Genomic DNA, 23567 nt, shown 5'->3' with positions numbered 1-23567 from the left:
GTTTTAATCAAAATTAAAAAAAAAAAAAAGATGTTGGCTTTGCTAGGTCTTTGCTGTGGCTCTGGCTTCTTTTATTTCAGAGCACAGCCTCTAGAGTGCATGGGCTCAATAGTTGCAGCATGTGGGCTTCTTTAGTTGCAACACGGACTCTCAGTTGCAGTGCCAGGGTTTAGTTGCCCCGGGGCACATGGGCTCTTAGTTCCCACACAGGGATCCAACCAGCAACCCCTGCATTGGAAGGCAGATTCTCAAACACTGGACGACCAGAGAAGTCCCAGGAATGGGCTTTAAAGAAAAGCCATTCTTGATTTTCTTTCTCTCTTAAAAAAAATATTTGGCAAAACTAATACAATTATGTAAAGTTTAAAAATAAAATAAAATTAAAAAAAATTCATCCTAATTTTTTCTTCTTTAATTCCTTCTGCATGTGTTGTCCATCCTACACAGTTAACATGTTATTATAGCCCTCTTTTTTGTTTCATTGAATGGCAGCGTTAGCAATAATGAAGAGCACAGACTTGAATTCCAGACTCCCAAGATTCAAATTCCAGCTGTGCACTTCTCTAGCTGTGTTTTTTTTTGATCAGTTCACTCAATCTCCATGTGCCTCTGTTTTATCATCTGGAAGATGGGAGTGCTTTCCTCAAGGAATTTCCTCATTGTGACAATTAAATGAATTCACACATTGTTCACACTTACTAGTCAAAGATCACAAGAAACATACCTATAGTCAGAATTGGGTTTATTACTTAGGTCAGCAGTAGTGAAGGAGGCAATAAATAAATAATAAGAAATAGGGACTTGCCTGGGGGTCCAGGGGCTAAGAATCCATCTTGAAATGCAGGGGGACACTGGTTTGATCTTTGGTTGAGGAACGAAGATCCCACGTGCTGAGGATCAACCAAGCCTGCGCCACAACTTAGAGTTTTTGCGCCCCAAGGAAAGATCCAAAAGATTCAGTGAAGATCCTGCATGCTGCAACTAAGACCTGACACAGCCAATTAAAAAATAAAATGTGGGCTTCCCTGGGGACTCAGTGGTTAAAGAGTCTGCCTGCCAAGGCAGGAGACACAGGTTCTATTCCTGGTCTGGGAAGATCCCACATGCCACAGAGCAACTAAGCCCATGTGCCACAACTATTGAGCCTATGTACCTAGAGCCTGTACTCTGCAACAAGAGAAGTCACTGCAATGAGAAGCCCACACACTGCCACTAGAGAGTAGCCCCCATTTGCTGCAATTGGAGAAAAGCCCAAGCAGCACTGGAGATCCAGTACAGCAAAAAACAAACAGATAATAAATAGATAAAACAAGTATTGAAAAATAATAATCAATAAAGGGAGACACTCACCATGAAGAGCTCTGAGACAGATCAGATCAGATCAGATCAGTCGCTCAGTCGTGTCCGACTCTTTGTGATCCCGTGAATCGCAACACGCCAGGCCTCCCTGTCCATCACCAACTCCCGGAGTTCACTCAGACTCATGTCCATCGAGTCAGTGATGCCATCCAGCCATCTCATCCTCTGTCGTCCCCTTCTCCTCTTGCCCCCAATCCCTCCCAGCATCAGAGTCTTTTCCAATGAGTCAACTCTTCGCATGAGGTGGCCAAAGTACTGGAGCTTCAGCTTTAGCATCAGTCCTTCAAAAGAAATCCCAGGGCTGATCTCCTTCAGAATGGACTGGTTGGATCTCCTTGCAGTCCAAGGGACTCTCAAGAGTCTTCTCCAACACCACAGTTCAAAAGCATCAATTCTTCGGCGCTCAGCCTTCTTCACAGTCCAACTCTCACATCCATACGTGACCACAGGAAAAACCATAGCCTTGACTAGATGAACCTTTGTTGGCAAAGTAATGTCTCTGCTTTTGAATATGCTATCTAGGTTGGTCATAACTTTCCTTCCAAGGAGTAAGCATCTTTTAATTTCATGGCTGCAGTCACCATCTGCAGTGATTTGGGAGCCCCCCAAAATCAAGTCTGACACTGTTTCCACTGTTTCCCCATCTATTTCCCATGAAGTGATGGGACTGGATGCCATGATCTTTGTTTTCTGAATGTTGAGCTTTAAGCCAACTTTTTCACTCTCCACTTTCACCTTCATCAAGAGGCTTTTGAGTTCCTCTTCACTTTCTGCCATAAGGGTGGTATCATCTGCATATCTGAGGTTATTGATATTTCTCCCGGCAATCTTGATTCCAGTTTGTGTTTCTTCCAGTCCAGCATTTCTCATAATGTACTCTGCATATAAATTAAATAAACAGGCTGACAATATACAGCCTTGACATACTCCTTTTCCTATTTGGAACCAGTCTGTTGTTCCATGTCCAGTTCTAACTGTTGCTTCCTGACCTGCATATAGGTTTCTCAAGAGGCAGATCAGGTGGTCTGGTATTCCCATCTCTTTCAGAATTTTCCACAGTTTATTGTGATCCACACAGTCAAAGGCTTTGGCATAGTCAATAAAGCAGAAATAGAGCTCTGGGACACCACATAGCGTTTCCAGAAGAAGCTGTAAGGAAGGGCTTGTTAAAGGACCTGAGTTTTTGCTGATTAGTTTTGGAGAAGATTTAAGAAAGCAGACAATTGCTCCGGATTGGATCCTGCCGGAAAGCAGGAACAATTCCATGATTGGGTAGCTTACATTTTCTTTTACCTAGAAGGTTTAGGGAGCAAGGCTAAACTATAATCAGTAAAGAAGCAGCAGTCACTCCTGTTAGCTGTGAGACAGGAATGTTTGGTCACTTGGGTGGTTTGCATTATCTTGCTTTTATGGACAAGTCTTGTTCTGTCTCCCTGCATCACAGACACAGTGACCTCACCCAATATTACTGTTCTATGAAATCGTTTGTGATTAGCAGATGAACACCTTGGTCTGGCTCTGAATACCAGACCAGTTAACAGCTACCAGGGCTGCTTTTATTTCCAGGTACTTTGGGATGTATATGCCTTGTCTCCCTAGATACCCTATGGTAGACGGAAATACCTCACCAGCTCTCCATCTGCCATTGTGGTGATATTCATGGGTACCACTTCCCAGGAGCCATCATCCCTCCCTCAGGGCAGGGCGTGACTTTCCTTTGCTATGGTCAAGTCACCAGCTTTCTCATTATAATTTTTTTTAAAAAATTGTTAATTTTTGGCTGCACTGGGTCTTCCTTGCTACTCACGGGATTAAGTAGTTGTGGCACATGGGCTTAGCTACCCCAAGACATGTGGGATCTTCCCAGACCTAGGATTGAATCTGTGTTCCCTGAATTGGCAAGTGGATTCTAAACCACTGGACCACCAGAGAAGTCCTTTCATTATCATTTCTGTGTTGTTCAGTTGCTCAGTGATGTCCCACTCTTTGCAACCCCATGGACTGCAGCATGCCAGGCTTCCTGGAACTCGCTCAAACTCATGTCCATCAAGTCAGTGATGCCATCCAAACATCTTATCCTCTGTCATCCCCTTCTCCTCCTGCCTTCAATCTTTCCCAGCATCAGGGTCTTTCCCAATGAGTCAGCTCCTTGCCTAGAGTATCGGAGCTTCAGCTTCAGCATCGGTCCCTCCAATCATTTCTGTGGCCCATCCTTTATTAAGTATCAGAATACACAAGGTCAGAATTGTCTGCAGATGATTAGACACATTATATTTTGACATATTATGGCAAAAGTGAGGAAGATATTTTCTACCATGATAAGATTTTACTTCTCTCTGTTATTTCTGATGCTATTTCCACAGTATCTGACAAATCACTGTCTATATGAGAGATTAAGGTAGAATAGAACATGTAAAGAAAGATGTTACCCTGCCAAAGTCTGTAAAAGTACAGGATTTTCAAACATACCTCCCACATTTCATCCTTTGTAGCCCTTTCCCTTTGACTGTTCCTCTTGTACCTTAGAAGAAATTTCTTCTCAGCGACTCCTGTGCTGTGCTGTGCTAAGTCACTCAGTTGTGTTTGACTCTTTGCGACCCCATGGACTATAGCCACCAGGCTCCTCTGTCCATGGGGATTCTCCAGGCAAGCATACTGGAGTGGGTATCCATGCCCTCATCCAGGGAATCTTCCCAACTCAGGGATGGAACCCAGGTCTCCCGAATTGCAGGCGTATTCTTTACCATCTGAGCCACAAGGGAAGCCCAAGAATACTGGAGTGGGTAGTCTATCCCTTCTCCAGGGGATCTTCCCAACCCAGGAATCAAACAGGAATCTCCTTCATTGCAGCCAGATCCTTTACCAACTGCGCTACCATTGTGCAGTTAATTCAATTTAAGATTCAGATTGAGTCCTAAAGGAATATTTCATTCACAGCTCTACATAAGACTGGTTGGCCTCCACTGTTACTAGAGACCAAATGCATCAGGTGAGACTCAGCTTGGGTTACTTTTTTTTTCTTTTAATTTTTAGTTATTTATCTGTGGCTGTGCTGGGTCTTCACTGTTGTTCAGGAGGTCTCTCTAGTTGTGGCGAGCAGGGGATACTCTCTAGTTGCGGCGTACAGGCTTCTTGTTGATATGGCTTTTCTCACTGTTATGGCTTTTCTGGTTGCAGAGCGCAGGCTCCAGGCTGGGCTTCAGTAGTTGCGGCTCCTGGGCTTAGCTGCCCTGCAGCATGCGGGATCTTCCCAGTCTAGGGATAGAACCTGTGTCCCCTGCGTTGGCAGGCAGATTCTTAACCACTGAACCACAAGGGAAGTCCTTGGGTTACTTTTCAATGCTTATTCCATAATACTTATGAAGTCTATTTGTGAAAATTGATATGTTAATATCAGAGGGAAAAGCCAGAATATAAAATTATACTTACTTAAAATGATAGCTTGTGAAAATGAGGTAAGCACATAGATAAATTCTATTAAAGAACATGGGGAAATGGAATATGTTCACTACTTTAAGATGTGTCGATAGATGCAGGTTCAATCCTTGGGTCAGGAAGATCCCCTGGAGTAGGGGATGGCAACCCACTCCAGTATTCTTGCCTGGAGAATCCCATGGCCAGAGAAGACCAGTGGGCTACAGTCTATGGGGTCACAAAGAGTTGGACACGACTGAATGCATGCAAGCATCTATGCATAAAATAAAGGCAAAACTGAGTAAATCTGTGGGAATGGGCAGGTGTCTAAACATTCTCTAACTATGGAGTTTTCCCTGAGGCCACTTCTCTTAAATTCAGCCCCCGCTGTGTTCCCACAACTCCTTATGCACACGACTGTAAAAATACTGTATTATATTTTAAATGCTTTGCATAAGTTGAACTTAGTTCCATTTTTAGAGGAAAAAAATTGTATTATACTTTGTGTTATAATGGCTTATTTACAAACCAACCTACGAACTCTTTGAGAATAGATACTCTTATTTATATTGAAATCTGTAAGGTATACACCTATACCTTGTCTTTGTCAATTACTAATGTAACTAGTTGCTCACACCACTCCACCTGGTGGCCTTAACCTTGAAGTGCAGGAGCTTCTTCTAAGAGTCGTGTAACAATTTTTGAGATTCACTTGAAAACCTAGCCATCCAGTGATAGCTTTGTGACAATAGATTTCAGAGAGGAAAGGTATCAGTATAGCTGATATAGGCAGTATAGCTGCCTTACCTATAATCTTTAAACATTTCTGCCCACATACTTCTTAAAATTTATTTGAAAAAACAATGTATTTTTAAGTTGCAATAAAAGTTTTTCTATTTTAAATTTAAATAGTTGCAAAGTATGCTAGTTTAGAGTTTTAAACATATTTTTTAATATTTATATAAATAATAACAAATTATTATTATATTTGGATAGTTTTATATTGTATTTATATAAACTTAAAATAATAAAAAATAATTCTTTTAATTATTTCCAAAGGATGAATACCATATATCCATTGAATTCTAAACACCAAGACAACTGATATCCTCCAATATACATAAGTACATATATGTGTATTTTTAAAAATGTGACCCCAAGATCTGATAAAAATAATTTCTTCTAAATTAACTTATGTTTATAAATATTAACAGGATAATATCAGTAAAGGGGCTTCCCAGATGGTACAGTGGCAAAGAATCCACCAGCCAGTGCAGGAGACACAACAGACATGGGTTTGATCCCTGAGTCTGGAAGATCTCCTGGAAGAGGAAATGACACCCCACTTCATTATTCTTGCCTGTGAAATTCCATGGACAGAGGAGCCTGGCAGGCTATAGTCCATGGAGTTGCAAAGAGTCAGACATGACTGAGCACATACAAAATATCAATAAAAATAAAATGATTATATAATTTAATAATACTAAGTAGAAAATATAAATTTTTACTAGAATTTAAAATTATTTAAAATTTAAAATTAAATTTAAATAAATTGAGTAAAAAATTTTAGATTAGTTTATATTTCTGATCTGATCTGATCTGATTATAAATTGCTAGCGTGAGACAGTGTATACCATCAATTTTATCTCTTTTTCATGTTTTACACATAAAAATTAAGAAACATATATACAAGTAGATGGGAATTGAAGGAATTTTGTTAAAACAATATCACTTTTTAAAATGCTCTTCTTCTGATTTGAATACCAAAACTAACAGTGATCAATCTTTTTATTTCTTTTTTTGATGATTAGCTGATGAAGTGATTCGTTGTACCTTTAATATTCATGAAAACGAAGTATTTGAAACCATATGACATGCAAAAGCATTTATTTCTAGTGTTCGGTGTCATTTCCTTTCTTAGTCTCTAGGACTATACCAAGAAGGATTAGCTTTAAGTTTTTCAATACCTACTAATTACACATGACATTCTTTCCCGTAGAGACATTTATTTAACCCAGTATAAGTGGAGAGATTAAGAAAATTGAAATTTTGGTCATTTCAAAACATCATTTTTAGGACTTTCCTGGTGGTCTATTGGTTAAGACTCCAGACCTCTTCTGCAGGAGGCATGGGTTCAATCCCTGGTTAGGGAACTAAAGATCTCACATGCTACACAGCAAACAAAACAAAACAAAAAAACTCACTTAACAGACAAACAGAAAAACCAAAAAAATCCATCATCATCATACTTTTAAAAATGAAATACTCTTACTATGTAGTTTTAAAAGATTTTCTTGGGAACACTGTTTCAGATTTACCTTACAGAAATTACAGAAAATTGTCACTATATAAACTAAATGCTGAATCTAGTCCTTATTATCAATTAAGTCATCAAAACCAGAATAATATATCAGAAAATTTCCCCTTGATTTTCTAATTCAAATAAACTTTTTTCACTTGCATTTTAATGTTCTTCCTCTTACTTCTACGTCCTAATTCTGAGAGAGACACAGAGAGATAAAGACACATAACCTCTGTTACTACGAGAGAGTAAAACATCCCTCCCTACCTTCTTTATTCCTTATGGATGTTCTCTTTGCTTTGCTCTCAAACACTCTTCTTCAAAAGCAATAAATTCTACAAACACCAGAAGGTGGAAGACATAAGGGCCAGCAGATAAAAATAGTCAAAACTCTATTGTTCCACTCAACAACATAGCTGTATTCAAAATATTTATGATATTGGCCCAAATCACTCATTTCTAGTACCACGCCTTGCTCTTAATGTAAATATGGCATAATATATGAAAAGACTAGCAGTCCTACCAGGATGATTCTGCTTTAAGAAAAGAAGCTTTGAGATACCATTATTTTGACTTGTCTTATTAATTATGTCCTAGAGCTTTTATTTATTTACCTATTTATTTTTATTTTTTGGCCACATCGTGAGGCATGTGGGATCCTAGTTCCCCGACCAGGGGCTGAACCTGCATCCCCTGAACTAGAAGTGCAGAGTCTTAACTATTGGATCGCTGGGGAAGTCCCTATCCTAAAGGTTTTTAGATTCCCTGGACAATGTGAAAGTGTTAGTCAGTCAGTCGAGTCTGACTCTTTGCAACCCCATGGTTCCTCTATCCATGGGATTCTCCAGGCAAGAATACTAGAGTGGGTAGCCATTCCCTTCTCTAAGGGATCTTCCTGACCGAGGGGTTGAACTTGGGTCTCCTACAGAGCATGCAGATTCTTTACCATCTGAGCTACCAGGGAAGCAATGTACCATAGTAAATTACAGGGTTGGTTATGGGCAAGTGGTTCTATATTTCAATGTGGGAAGAAAGCAGTTTTAAAAGCAGAGGTGATTAAAAAAGATTACTATGCTTTTTAAAGCAGACTACTTTCAGATGGATTAGATAAACGGAAGTCAAACTGGAAACAGATTTCCAAGACTTCCTTGGAAAGTCTCCATGAACCCTTGCAATCATACCTCCTCATGGCTGGAAAGCACTGACCCCCTTAACATCCATTCTTCTCTTTATTGTTACTAACAGAATCCCAGTTTCCCCCAGGGTGGCATTGTACCTAGTTCAGATATTCACCTTGCCAAAGTGCCTTGCTTTATGACCCATTTTTGCTGGTGAAATGTAAGCTGGGGTGGCTAGAGATGGAGGTTGTTTTTGGAGCCCTTGTTTTTCCTATAAAATGGGACCAGTTGAGCTGGCAGACCCACTTTCCCCCGCTTTGTCTTTCTGGAAGACAGACACACCCTCTGGAGGTGTAGTAGCTGTCTTATAACCTGCAGAACAAAGCCTGATATTCATAAAGGGAAACAGATGAATGGAAGGAGCCTGGATCTAGGCTGATAACCTTGAGAGTTACTGCAGATCCACACCGTTCAAGTCTAGATTTCACTTCATGAGAAAAATAAGCCCCCTTGTCTAAGTCTTTGCTGTCAAGGTTTTTATTTCTTGGCTCCAAATTCTAACTGAAACAAAGGAATCTTCTCTTATTCATACCTTGGGGAATACATGATTTAATTTTCTTGCCTCAAAGATTTTCGCTTTTGGGCATTACTGTAGAGAATGCTAATATAATCATGTTTACATATTATTATGGGCATGAGTTTTTCTGATCGAAATAAAATAAATTTATAAAATATTTTGAACACCAATTAAAACATCACAAGCTTTTTGTAGGCATCACATCTTTGTAACTTTTGTTCCTTGAAATAGTAGGAGGTTGGTAAATATTTCTCCAACAGAAGACTGTCAAGACTAAAAAGACCAACTCTAACATTTTTTTGCACAATAATAATAATAGGGAGTAAATAGGGAATTTTAATGAATATTTGAGGGTGACTTGTGAAAAGCTAAACTCAATTCTAATTATTGATGAAGTAGTTATAAATAATGATATCTGAGACTTTGGGAATAAAATATAATGAAATATAATATATGAATAACTAGAGAAACATCACCTGAAATAAGAATGGTGGTTTGTAATTAAGGCTTTAACACATTCATGAAAATTTATCAGGGAACTTCATCTAGTGCTATCCTAAATGACAAATTGCCTGAAAATTTGAAGTAAATCACAATAAGTATTCATTGAGCAAATGACTAAATGCATTGGTAGAAATATCAAAATGACACAAAAATAGTACTCGCAGGTATATAGTAATAATAATAACATTCCTAAGCACTTCGGGTGTATTTTGTCATTTCATCTTTTTAACAGTTCTAAACATGGAATAATAGTATCTTCCCCGTTTTGCAGACAAGGAAACTAAGACAAAGGTGAATTAAATAACTTGCCTAAGAGTTGGACATGACTACACAACAAGTTTTTATATGTAGTATTTCCATTATTATTCAGTTTCAAATACTTTTTAAGTTTAATACTATGCTATCTTTTTGGTTCATTAGACATTTAGAAGAGTTTTTTTCCCCCCAATATATAAAAAATGTTTTAAATTGTCCTATTGACATAAATGTCTAATTTAAGTGTTTTGTGAACAGAGAGTCTGTTATAGTGCTTATACTTTAGAATGGGACTTCCCTGGTGGCTCAGATGGTAAGAATCTGCTGCAACATGGGAGACCTGGGTTCAATCTCTGGGTTGGGAAGATTCCCTGGAGAAAGGAATGGTTACCCACTCCAGTATTCTTGCCTGGAAAATTCCATGGACAGAGAGGCCTGGTAGCCTGCAGTCCGTGGGGTTGCAAAGAGTCAGACATGACTGACCGACTTTCACTCTCTTCCTTTCTTTTATACTTTAAAATATATAGGGAGATTTCATGATTAATTTTTATGAATGTTTCATGTATACTTGGAAAAAAACATGTTTTCTAACTGTTGGGTGTCAAATTTTATATAGGTCCATTAGAACAACAACAGCTAAATGCAGTCTTTCTGGCTTGAAAAACCAGAAGACAGACTTCAGGATAATCATGTGTACTGATAAAAGTGTGAAAGTCACCCAGTCGTGTCCAGTTCTTTGTGACCCCATGGACTATACAGTCCATGGAATTCTCCAGGCCAGAATCCTGGAGTGGGTAGTCGTTCCCTTCTTCAGGGGATTTTCCCAACCCAGGGATTGATCCCAAGTCTCCCGCATTGCAGGTGGATTCTTTAACAGCTGAGCCACAAGAGAAGCCCAAGAATACAGGAGTGGATAGCTTATCCCTTCTCCAGAGGATCTTCCTGACCCAGGAATTGAACTGGGGTCTCCTGCATTGCAGGCGGATTCTTTACCAACTGAGCTATCAGGGATTCTCACTTTTCAGTGTACTGGAAAGTGAGAAGAAAATCCTGAAAAGCATCAAAAGGGAAGCATCAAAAATACACAATTTTTATAAGTCCCTGATTGACCCCTGAGTTTGAATGGAGGCCAAGTCCCTCCACTAAGGATGAAAGAACCAAGCTGACAGTTGGGTTGTCATTTTATTTATGGCTCGAGTCTCACCAAGTTCAATGGAGGAGTAGAACACAGTACATGCCTCCATGACATCACATTCATAGCATCAAGGACACAATTCAAAAGTCCTCCACGTCTGGGGAATCAAGAAAACATGCCCAATATTCAAGACAAATGATCACACTCAAAATGAGGTCTGCTCTTGCATAAATATAAGATCTTGTCAACTAATCTAACCTGCATATAAGATAAAGACATGACAAGCAAAAGTTAAGAGAATTCAGTACCACCAAACCAGTTTTAAAACAAATTTTAAAGGGACTTATGTAGTCAAGAAATACAAGAAAAGAAAGAAGATCTACAAAATCAACCCCAAACAATTAAGAAAATGGCAATAGGAACATATATATCAATAATTATTTTAAATGTGAATGGATTAAATGTACCAACCAAAAGACACAGACTGGCTGAGTGAATACAAATATAAGACCCATATATATGCTGTCTACAAGAAACCCACTTCAGACCTAAGGACACATATAGATTGAAAGTGAGAGGATGGGAAAATACATTCCATGTAAATGTGAAGCAAAAGAAAGCTGGAGTAGCAGTACTCATATCAGACAAAATAGATCTTAAAATTAAGAAGATTACAAGAAATAAGGAAGGACATTACATAATGATCAAGGGATCAATCCAAGAGGAAGACATAACAATTGTAAATATCTATGCAGCCAACATAGAAGCATCTCAATACATAAGACAAACATTAACAGATATAAAAGGAGAAACTGACAGTAACGCAATAATAGTAGGAGACTTTAACACCCCACTCACACCATTGGAAAGATCATCAAAACAGAAAATTAATAAGGAAACACAAGTCTTAAATGATATATTAGGTGAGATGGATCTCATTGATATCTTCAGGACATTCCACCCAAATGCAGAAGAATACAACTTCTTCTCAAGTACACCTGGAACATTCTCCAGGATAGACCACATCTTGGGTCACAAATCAAACCTCAGTAAATTTAAGAAACTTGAAATTGTATCAGGCATCCTCTCTGACCACAATGCTATGAAACTAGATATAAATTACAAGAAAAAAAAAAAAAACTGGAAGAAACACAAACTCATGGAGATTAAACAACACGTTTCTAGATAACCAACAGGTTACTGAAGAAATCAAAAGGGAAATAAAAATATTTCTAGAAACAAATGACAATGAAAACATGATAACTCAAAACCTTTGGGATGCAGAAAAAGCAGTTCTAAGAGGGAAGTTTATAGCAATACAATCCTACCTCAAGAAATAAGAAAAACATCGAACAGACAACCTAACTTTACATCTAAAACAACTGGAAAAAGAACAAAAATACTCCAAAATTAGTAGAAGGAAATAAATCATAAAGATCTGAGCAGAAAAAAATGAAAGAAACAATAGTAAAGATTAATAAAACTAAAAGCTTATTCTTTGAGAAGATAAACAAAATTGATGAACCTTTAGCCAGACTCATCAAGAACAAAAGAGAAAAGAATCAAATCAACAAAATTAGAAATGAAAAAGGAGAGGTAACAACAGACAATGCAGAAATACAAAGGATGATAAGAGACCATTATGAACAACAATGTGGCAATAAAATGGATAACCTGGAAGAAATGGACAGATTCTTAGATAAGTTCAATTTTTCGAGGCTGACCCAGGAAGAAATAGAAATTATGAACAACCGAATTACAAGCACTGAAATTGAAGCTGTGATAAAAAATCTCCCAAAACAAAAGCTCAGGATGAGATGGCTTCTCAGGAGAATTCTATCAAACATTTAGAGAAGGGCTAATGCCTATCCTTCTAAAACTCTTTCAGAAAATTGCAGAGGAAGGAATACTTCCAAACTCATTCTATGAGGCTACCATCACCCTGATACCAAAACCAGGAAAAGACAACACAAGAAAGAAAACTACAGGCCAATATCACTGATGAATATAGATGCAAAAATCCTCAAAAAAATTTAGCAAACAGAATTCAGCAACACATCAAAAAGCTCATATACCATGATCAAGTTGGGTTTATTCCAGGGATGCAAGGATTCTTCAATATATGCAAATCAATCAATGTGATATACCATATTAACAAACTGAAAGATAAAAACCATATGATCATCTCAATAGATGCAGAAAAAGCCTTTGACAAATTCAGGTTCCACTTATAATTAAAACTCTTCAAAAAATGGGCATAGAAGGAACTTACCTCAACATAGTAAAGGTCATATATGATAATCCTACAGCAAACATTATTCTCAATGGTGAAAAACTGAAAGCATTCCCCTAAGGTCAGGAACAAGACAAGGGTGTCCACTTTCACCACTATTATTCAACATAGTTCTGGGAGTCCTAGCTACAGCAATCAGAGAAGAAAAATAAATTAAAGGAATCCAGATCGGAAAAGAAGAAGTAAAGCTCTCACTATTTGCAGATGACATGATACTGTACATAGAAAACCCTAAAGATAGTATCAGAAAATTACTAGAGCTAATCAGTGAATTTTAAAAAGTTGCAGGATACAAAAATCAATACACAGAAATCACTTGGATTTCTTTATACTCACAAAGAAAAATTAGAAAGAGAAATTAAGGAATCAATCCCATTCAGTATTGCAACAAAAAGAATTAAATATATAGGAATAAACTTACCTAAGGAGACAAAAGAACTGTACATAGAAAATTATAAAACACTAATAAAATAAATCAAAGATGACATAAACAGATGGAGACATAGTCCATGTTCCTGGGTAGAAAGAATCAATATTCTGAAAACGACTGTACTACCATACACAATCTATAGACTCAATGTGATCTCTATCAAATTACTAATGACATTTTTCACAGAACTAGAACAAAAAAATTCACATTCATATGGAAACATAGAAGACCCCGAATAGCGAAAGCAGTCTTGAGAAAGAAGAATGGAGCTGGAGGAATCAACCTTCCTGACCTCAGATTATACTACAAAGCTACAGTCATCAAGACAGTATGGTACTGGCACAAAAAGAGAAACATAGACCAATGGAACAAGATAGAAAGCCCAGGAATAAACCCATGCACCTACGGGTACCTAATTTTTGACAAAGGAGGCAAGATATACAATGGGGCAAAGACAGCCTCTTCAATAAATGGGGCTGGGAAAACTGGACAGCTACATGTAAAAGAATGAAATTAGAACATCTCCTAGCACCATACACAAAGACAAACTCAAAATGGATTAAAGACCTAAATGTAAGACCAGAAACTATAAACTCTTAGAGGGAAACATAGGCAGAACACTCAATGACATAAATCAAAGCAAGATCCTCAATGATCTACCTCTTAGAGTAACCGAAATAAAAACAAAAGTAAACAAGTGGGACCTGATTAAACTTAAAAGCTTTTGCACAGCAAAAGAAACACTTAGCAAGGTGAAAAGACAACCCTCAGAATGGGAGAAAATAACAGCAAATGAAACAACTGACAAAGGATTAATTTCCAAAATATACAAGCAACTCATACAATTCAATGCCAGAAAAACACACAACCCAATCGTAAAGTGGGGAAAAGACCTAAACAGACATTTCTCCAAAGAAGACATACAGATGGCTAAAAAACACATGAAAAGATGCTCAACATTGCTCATTATTGGAGAAATGCAAATCAAAACTACAATGAGATACCACCTCACACCAGTCAGAATCAGATCAAATCAGTCGCTCAGTCGTGTCTGACTCTTTGCGACCCTATGAATCGCAGCACGCCAGGCCTCCCTGTCCATCACCAACTCCCGGAGTTCACCCAGACTCACGTCCATCGAGTCAGTGATGCCATCCAGCCATCTCATCCTCTGTCGTCAGAATGGACATCTTCAAAAAATCTACAAACAATAAATGCTGGAGAGGGTGTGGAGAAAAGGGAATGCTCCTGCACTGTTGGTGGGAATGTAAATTGATACAGCCACTATGAATGACGGTATGGAGATTCCTTAAAAAACTAGGAATAAAACCACTATATGACCCAGCAATCCCACTCCTAGGCATATACCCTGAGGAAACAAAAATTGAGAAAGACACATGTATCCCATTTTTCATTGCAGCACTATTTACAATAGCTAGAACATGGAAGCAACCTAGATGTCCATTGACAGATGAACGGATAAAGAAGTTGTGGTACATATACACAATGGAATATTACTCAGTCATAAGAGGGAACGTATTTGAGTCGGTTCTGGTGAGGTGGATGAACACAGAACCTATTATACAGAATGAAGTGAGTCAGAAAGAGAAAGATAAATATTGTATTCTAACACATATATGAGGAATCTAGAAGAATGGTACAGAAGAACTTATTCACAGGGCAGCAGTGGAGAAACAGACATAGAGAATAGACATGGACATGGAGAGAGGGGAGGAGAGGGTGAGATGTATGGAAAGAGTAACATGGAAGCTTACATTACCATATGTAAAATAGAGAGCCAATGGGAATTAGCTATATGGCTCAGGAAACTCAAACAGGGGCTCTGTATCAACCTAGAGGGGTGGGATGGGGAGGGAGACGGGAGGGAGGTTCAAAAGGGAGGGGATATATGTATCAGTTCAGTTCAGTCACTCAGTCGTGTCCGACTCTTTGCAACCCCATGAACCATAGCACGCCAGGCCTCCCTGTCCATCACCAACTCCTGGAGTATACTCAAACCCATGTGCATTGTGTCAGTGATGCCATCCAACCATATCATCCTCTGTCATCCCCTTCTCCTCCTGCCCTCAATCTTTCCCAGCATCAGGGTCTTTTCAAATGAGTGAGCTCTTCACATCAGGTGGCCAAAGTATTGGAGTTTCAGATTCAACATCAGTCCCTCCAATGAACACCCAGGAGTGATCTCCTTTAGGATGGACTGGTTGGATCTCCTTGCAGAACAAGGGACTCTCAAGAGTCTTCTCCAACACCACAGTTCAAAACATCAATTCTTTGGTGCTCAGCTTTCTTTATAGTCCAACTCTCATATCCATACATGACTACTGGAAAAACCATAGCCTTGACTAGACAGATCTTTGTTGTCTAGCTCTCAAAGTAATAGCTCTGCTTTTTAATGTGCTGTCTAGGTTGGTCAACTTTCCTTCCAAGGAGCAAGCATCTTTTAATTTCATGGCTACAATCACCATCTGCAGTGATTTTGGAGCCCAGAAAAATAAAGTCAGCCACTGTTTCCACTGTTTCCCCATCTATATGTCATGACATGATGGGACCAGATGCCATGATCTTAGTTTTCTGAATGTTGAGCTTTCAGCCAACTTTTTCACTCTCCTTTTTCACTTTCGAGTTATATATACCTACGGCTGATTCATGTTGAGGTTTGACAAAAAACAACAAAATTCTGTAAAGCAATTATCCTTCAATAAAAAATATAAATTAAAAAGAAAAAATAGAAGGGGGAGAGGGAGAAAGAAAAAACATAATAATCTTTCAAAATCTATTGTTATGGCACACATTTTTAAAGTAGTTTGACTTCTTCTTATAAAATATGTCTTGTAGAGAAATTTGAAAGTATATATAAATCAATCACTCACCCTTCAGTGAGTGGTCAAATGATGCTCTTCTCACATCCCTCTGTGTCCCTGAGAGCTGTGCCCCTTTGAGCTAGGTATAAGTGTAGGAAAAGCTGACATAGCAGGCTTGAATGCTTATCTTCAGAAAGATTTGCTTACAAAGTTGGCATTTGGTGGCCATCTGGGAACTTGGATTTTTTTAGCATTTCCCACCATCCTCAGAATTGTCGAGTGGCTCACTGTCCCTTAAATTTTGCATAAATGACATGGTTTTTGCTTAACACCTGCTTTCCTTCTGGGAGTCCGAAATTATGGTATATGGGAGATAGAGGCTACCTATCATGAATGGTTTCCAGTATGAACTCTGGGCGCTGAGTTTCTAATCAACTTCCCGGGTTGGCAACATTTCATGTATGTGTTCATGTCTTGCTGGGGGAATTAAAAAAAAAATAGAAATCATCACTAATCCTACTACCCAGTATTAAAAGCAGTTGGCATTTTATTGCATTGAAAACTTTTCATCTTTTAAACTTTTTATTATGGAAAATTTCAGGCTTAAGGCAGAAATAGAAAGCAAAGTAGTGATATGTATCAGACACGAAGCAATTACCAGTTTCCTGCTGTGCTCTGACAGTTTTTTAAGCTCCAAACTATAAATCAACTTGCATCTCTCGTTTTCTCAATCTATATCCTATTGTGAGTTTATTTTTACCCCCAGGTCATTGAAAATTATTTTTAAAAAGCATAACGTGCAGTGTTGTGCCTTATTTCGTGTTATATGCATGCATGCTAAGTTGCTTCAGTTGTGTCCGACTCTTTGTGACCCCGTGAACTGTAACCCACCGGGCTGCTCTGTCCATGGGATTCTCCAGGCAAGAATACTGGAGTGGGTTGCCATGCCCTCCTCTGGGGGATCTTCCCAACCCAGAGATTGAACCCACGTCTCTTATGTCTCCTGCATTGGCAGGTGGGTTCTTTACCACTAGCACCATGTGGGAAGCCCATTTCATGGTATGGTTGGCATTAAATTTAAAAAACAAGTTATCACCCAGATGTGATCCTGGTAGCATTTTGACAATTGATCTGACAGTGTATTTACAGCAAATACAGGAGCCAGCTCCCTGCGACCTTTCTCGAAGCATCCTTATTAAAGGCAAAGGTGATAACCTTCAATTCTGGTTTGGCAGACAGGATCCTGTGCAAGCTCTGTGGTTAGCTCAGCTGTGTCCCACCCACCTGTTCCCTGCGGGTCTGAAAGCTGGGCTTCTACCTGGCATCTGGGGGCCAGGTATCACTCTGGGCTTGTGTTTTGCAGCCTTAAATATTTACAAGAATTCCTTGCTCTTCCCACAATAGCTGTTTCTTGCAAGTAAATTTTATTAAAGGGTTGAGCAGGTCATCCACCTCCATATGCCTATGGAATTACGAAGTTGCAGCATTGGCTTGAAAGGAGAAAATTCACAGTGAAGATACACCTTTGTAACCACAGCTCTTAGATAGCAGAAGTACAGGTTTCTTTGGCTCTCTCACCTCTTGACGCACCAGGGCATGTGGTTCTGTTGTCACTTGATGGGAGAAGGAGGGAGGCACACTACACAATAGGGTCCCTTCTGGTGGATTTCTTTTTCTGCTGCAATAATGACCTGCCTGCATGAGGGTTACTCGCTATTATATATTTCAGGCACTATTGCTTCGTGTTGATAACAACACTAATATCATCATCATTCATGAAGCATTTTTGGCCAATTGCTTGCTGAAGTTATGGCATCAAGCCTGTCCAGGCTTTATGTTCACGGTAGCAGTTCAGTTCCTCGATCACTGAGTGCCCACTGTTTTGCAGGCACTGCTCTAAGCTCTGGATGCAGGTACAGGTCTTACCACACTAGGCAAAATCTGCGATGGTCAAGCCAGGATGTTTGGGCAGGTCCATTTCACAGTGTAAATGAGAAGGGACGCTGATGACTTCAGTTAGCAGGAAGTGGCAGTCCATGTGCCTTGTGCAGGTTCAGAGACGAGTGACCCTCAGGTCCCCTTCTTGGCTGTAAGTCAGCAGTCCCATGAGATGTCCATGTGTCTCCTCAGCGTTCCTGGATGTGTCTGAGATGTCTCAGCCTCCAGGGAGGCTGATCACAGAGGTTAGAGGCTAGCCGGTGTTGACCACCCAATAAGATAAACCTCTGAGGAAAGAGAGAGGTTCAGAAGGAAGGGGGTCAGGACTGAGCAGAGGAACTGGGCACATGGTGGCTGGATGGAGGTGCCCAGCACACCTCAGTCCTTCTTGGCCACTATCAATCCACTTGATGCCCTCCCATAGAGATCAGAGGTGGCTTTGGTATTTAGAACCACTGCTTCCTTCATCAGTGCAGAAATGGCAGGCTTCCTATTTTGCAAAGAAACCTTGCTTAAAAAAAAAAATGTAAGGGGGTGATGGGATGAGTGGCCGGGCTCTATATAGGTTGTGAATAGAATAGTCTTCAGAAGGACATGGTTGTTATCTAAAGCCATCCTTTAGTGCAAGACGGTGAGACACAAAATATCTGTAAATAGTTAGGCTTCCTGGACAAAATCTCAGTGATGTGGGGACTGCAGTTGCCCAGAGATCAGGGGCCCCATGAGGACTCAGGGTGCCTGAGCGTGGGTTTGTGAATTACTTCCAGTCACTGCTCAGCTCTCGAGGTCTTGCCTCCTTGTTCTATCCATGAGTCAGTGTGGTGTCTGTGATGTTTATGGGACATCACCTCTGTTGATTTCATGCAGGAGGAAGAGGGAAGAGAGCCGATCTGAGTGGTGTGTTTAGTAGGAAATAAACAAAGTGAGCCGCATGATTCAGGGTCAAGATCAGAGTGTGGTCTCGAGAACTTGGGTTTGAATCCTAACTCACCGGCTCCACCCTGATCCCCAGGAAGATCTGACCTCCCAGCCTCAGTGTTCTCATCTGTGAAGTGGAGGAAGCGATCCCACATGGACATCAAGTCTTGCTGCCCGATGGAGATTGAGGAGATTTTTAACTCCCCCAGTGATTAGAAAAGTGATTGGAGTCAAAAAGCCCAGAGGAATAATGTCAGAAAGCATATGGTGAATTATTCAGGCCACACAGAACCCAAGCCTGTCAGCGTAATAGGAAGGGAAAGGTTGCTATGTCCTGCTGTCTGGCATCCTGTCTTTGCTTCTTCACTTCGACAAATGACCTCAGCAGGCTCATTCATCTTACAGAGTCCTGATCCTGAAGTACAGATGTTAAATAGCTTGTGCTCTGCACCTAGACATGCTGTCTGGTCATTGGCGAGCTGGGGTGAGGTAACCACAGAGAGGAGCTGCTTGGCTGGATGCACTGAGATGCTGACTGTCAGGCTTTGTTTGTGGGGGTGATGATGCGTCTAACCACCTGCTCCTGTGGGTGGGTCGCCATGGGTTCTGCATGGGCAGTGCCATCTGATGTGGAAGGATAATGTGAAGATTAAAGGAGTCTCATGGACCGGGTCTTGTTTATAGTCTGACAGGTGAGAAATCTAGTAGCAGCAGAGTCTGTGTGGTCACCATCAACTTCAGCTGACCCGGTGAGGCTGAGACGGGCTCACCGAGCAAGGGGAATTGTCACCTCCTCACCCGGTTCCCACCAGCTGTACCTTCTGCCATGGAACTGGGTTTCCTGGTGGGGACGGGGAGGGCTGTGTGTGTGTGTTTCTGCTCTGTGCTTTCATGTACCTTTCATTTAAACCTCACAGCAGCCCCATAGGAACATATGATTTGACCTTAAGGATGGGTAGGACTTTGCCAGTTGGAGGGAATGTAGGAGGCATTACAGAGCCTCGATTCAGCCACTGTTTCTTTGTTTCTTTTTTAATTTATTTATTTTAATTGGAGGATAATTACAATCCTGTGGTGGTTTTTGCCATACATTGACAAGAATCACCCAGGGATGAAGACATGTCCCCCATCCTGAATCCCCCCCACACCCCTCCCCACCCCATCCTTCTGGGTTGTCCCAGAGCACTGGCTTTGAGTGCCCTGCTTCATGTATCGAGCTTGCACTCGATAGCTTGCACTATTTTACATATGGTAATACACATGTTTCAATGTTGTTCTCTCAAATCATCCCATCCTCACCTTTCACATAGTCCAAAAGTCTGTTCTTTATACCTGTGTCTCTTTGGCTGCCTTGCGTATAGAATCGTTGTTACTGTCTTCCTAAAGTCCATATATATGCATTAATATACTGTATGGGTGTTTCTCTTTCTGACTTACTTCACTTTGTATAATAGGCTCCAGTTTCATCCACCTCATTAGAACGGACTCAAATGCATTATTTTTTACAGCTGAGTAATATTCCATTGTGTATGTGTACCACAACTTCCTTATCCACCCATCTGCTGATGGACATCTGGGTTGCTTCCATGTCCTAGCTATTGTAAATGGTGCTGCAATTAACATTGGGGTCCATGTGTCTCTTTCAGTTCTAGTTTCCTTGGTGTGTATGCCCAGCAGTGGGATTGCTGGGTCATATGGCAGTTCTATTTCCAGTTTTTTAAGGAATCTCCACATTGTTCTCTATAGTGGTTATACCAGTTTGCATTCCCATCAACAGTGTAAGAAGGTTCCCTTTTCTCCACAACCGCTCCAGCATTTATTGTTTGTAGACTTTTTGATGGCGGCCTTTCTGACCAGTGTGAGATGATACCTCATTGTGGTTTTAATTCGCATTTCTCTAATAATGAATGATGTTGAACATCTTTTCACATATTTATTAGCCTCTATCTCCCTCCTCCCTCTTCTCTTCTCTATATAACACCATCTTTTGTTTGTTTTTTGAGATTTTGTTTTTGATGTGGACCATTTTTAAAGTTTTTATTGGATTCATAACATATTGCTTCCATTTTATGTTTTGGTGTTTTGGCCACAAGGCATGTGGGATCTTAGCTTCCTGATCAGGTATCGAACCCACATCCCCTGCATTGGAAAGTGAAGTCTTAACCACTGGGCAACCAGGAAAGTCCTGGGATGATGGTATTTGACTCGGTCATTTTGTCACCACTGGAGATGCAGCTACATAGAAGCACTATGGCTGAAACTGGAAGAAACACTTCCATTTCCATGGCAGGAAATGGAAAACCACTCTACACTCACAGACAGGATCTTCAAAGTCTCAGATCTCTTACAGATGAAGGTGTGAATTAATCAAACTAGCAAAGAAAGCTGACTAGTAAAGGGCTAAGTCTGAGGTAGACTAAAGCTAGAATTGTTCATCAAAAGCCCTTCCACGTACACAAGTGGAAAAGCCCCAGGTCCTTGCTCTAGAGCAGGTAAAGGGAACTTGTCCCAGTGTCACACATGTGAGTATAAAGGCAGCAAGCTCATCATCTGACATGGCTGGCTCTTCCTCTACATTCAATGCCTAGATTGCCAAATTTCAGGTGTACCTCTATGAGAAAAGTAAAGAAGCAACAGAGAGCCTCAGCTTTCTACCTGATTGCTTATCTGTATATGATTGCATATCATGTATATGTTTGCATTGCGATGGGAGTAAGTCCAAGGAGAAGCAACTGTGAAGCCATCCAGGCCATTGTTCTTGTTAATCCTTGATCCTGGGTCAGAGGTAACAGCAACACGGACTGAGTGGCGGAGAAGGGAAATCGTCAACATCTGCTGTGACCTCTTGGCCAGCTTGAGAAATGAATATGATCACCTCTATTCATATGTATATGAATCACTTTGCTGTACACTTGAAACTAACACATTGTAAATTAACTATTCCTCAAGACAAAAATGGAGGTGGTAATTAGTCGTTCCTCTAAGACTTCCCTAGCAAGCAAAGGGACAGTGGTAGAGGTGATGAGTATTCATTTTGGATAGGTTGTTTTCCATTATAGGTTGTTATAAGCTATTGAATATAGTTCCCTGTGCTCTACAGTAGATCCTTGTTGATTATCTGTTTTATATATAGTAGTGTGCATATATTAACCCCAAACTCCTAATTTATCCCTCCCCTGCCCTTTCCCCTTTGGTAATCATAAGTTGGTTTTCTATGTCTGTGAGTCTGTTTCTATTTTGTAAATAATTATTTGTGTCATATTTTAGATTCCACATATAAGTGATACCATATAATATTTGTCTCTTTCTGACTTACTTAATTTAGTGTGATAACTTCTAGGCATGTCCTTGTTGCTACGAATATATATATATATATTTGCATATCTTCTTTATTATATATAATAATATATATATAGTACATCTTCTTTATTCATTCATCTGCCAGTGGATGTTTAAGTTGCTTCCATCACTTCCATTTTATTAAACAAAAATTATGCCTTTCTATTCTTTTCTATTTTCACATCTTTTCCTCTTCTTCACTGTTATATAGCAGTGGTTAAATGTTCCCATTGCTTCCAAGTATAGTGATCTGAGACAGAATCATAATGGAACTACCAGAGGAGTTACTATCAAACTAACATCCTGGCCTGGGAGCAGAAATCCTGATGATGTTAATGCATCTTGAGGCAACAGCTGGTTGTTATTTTGTCCCAGGTTGAAGAGGGGATGTGCAAACTTGTGATTTTATGTGCAATAATTAGGTTAGGTTATATAGAGACATCTTTGGAAATATGTATAAAGATATTATGTGAGGTGGGCAGCAAACATATAATTTGAGAAAAAGATCTTGGGGTGACTCCCTGATTTGCAACAGTTACCCCTTTTGGAAATTTCCCTGACACCCCAGAGTGAACCTGCAGCAGCCATGCCTTCCTACGTAACTTTGAGTCTCTGGCCCAGTTAAACCATTCGATTCTAGCGAAAAAGCGGAAATCTGTGGGAGGCCCAAAACCACTGTGGTCTCTGGAACTGAGTCAGGTAATAGCATTTGCCACAGAAGAAAAGTCCACAGGCTGACTCAGTTCCCTGGGAGGCCTCTGGCTTCTGTCCTTCTTCCCATCAAGGCCTAGTTGTTCACTTCCTCCCTGGATTTGGTGAAAAATGGCACCACCTTTTCAAAGCATATTGATTTTTGCCGCTTGAACTACCAAGGATCAGTTTCAGTCTCTTGTCACCAGATGAGCCACACTCTTCTTACTTAGAGAACAGAACTAGTGAGGAATGGCCCTAAGCAGTATGCTTTTGAGAATGGCCAAAAGGTCAGGACCATTGACAGTCATCACTGTTGGGCCACTGGCTGCTCGTTTTTTCCACTATTAGAGCAACTTTTGGAATCAATGGCATTGTTTCCAAAACGTCTCTAATAAAGAATTCATATAAAAAGTAATATGTTGGGTGGAGCTCACTGATAGAGCACATGGAGGACACTGTGGTGAAGGGGG

The sequence above is a fragment of the Bos taurus genome, chromosome 28 (genome assembly GCF_002263795.3).
Source record: "Bos taurus isolate L1 Dominette 01449 registration number 42190680 breed Hereford chromosome 28, ARS-UCD2.0, whole genome shotgun sequence".
NCBI classification, from domain to species: Eukaryota; Metazoa; Chordata; class Mammalia; order Artiodactyla; family Bovidae; genus Bos; species Bos taurus.
Note: the sequence above shows the minus strand (reverse complement) of the source record.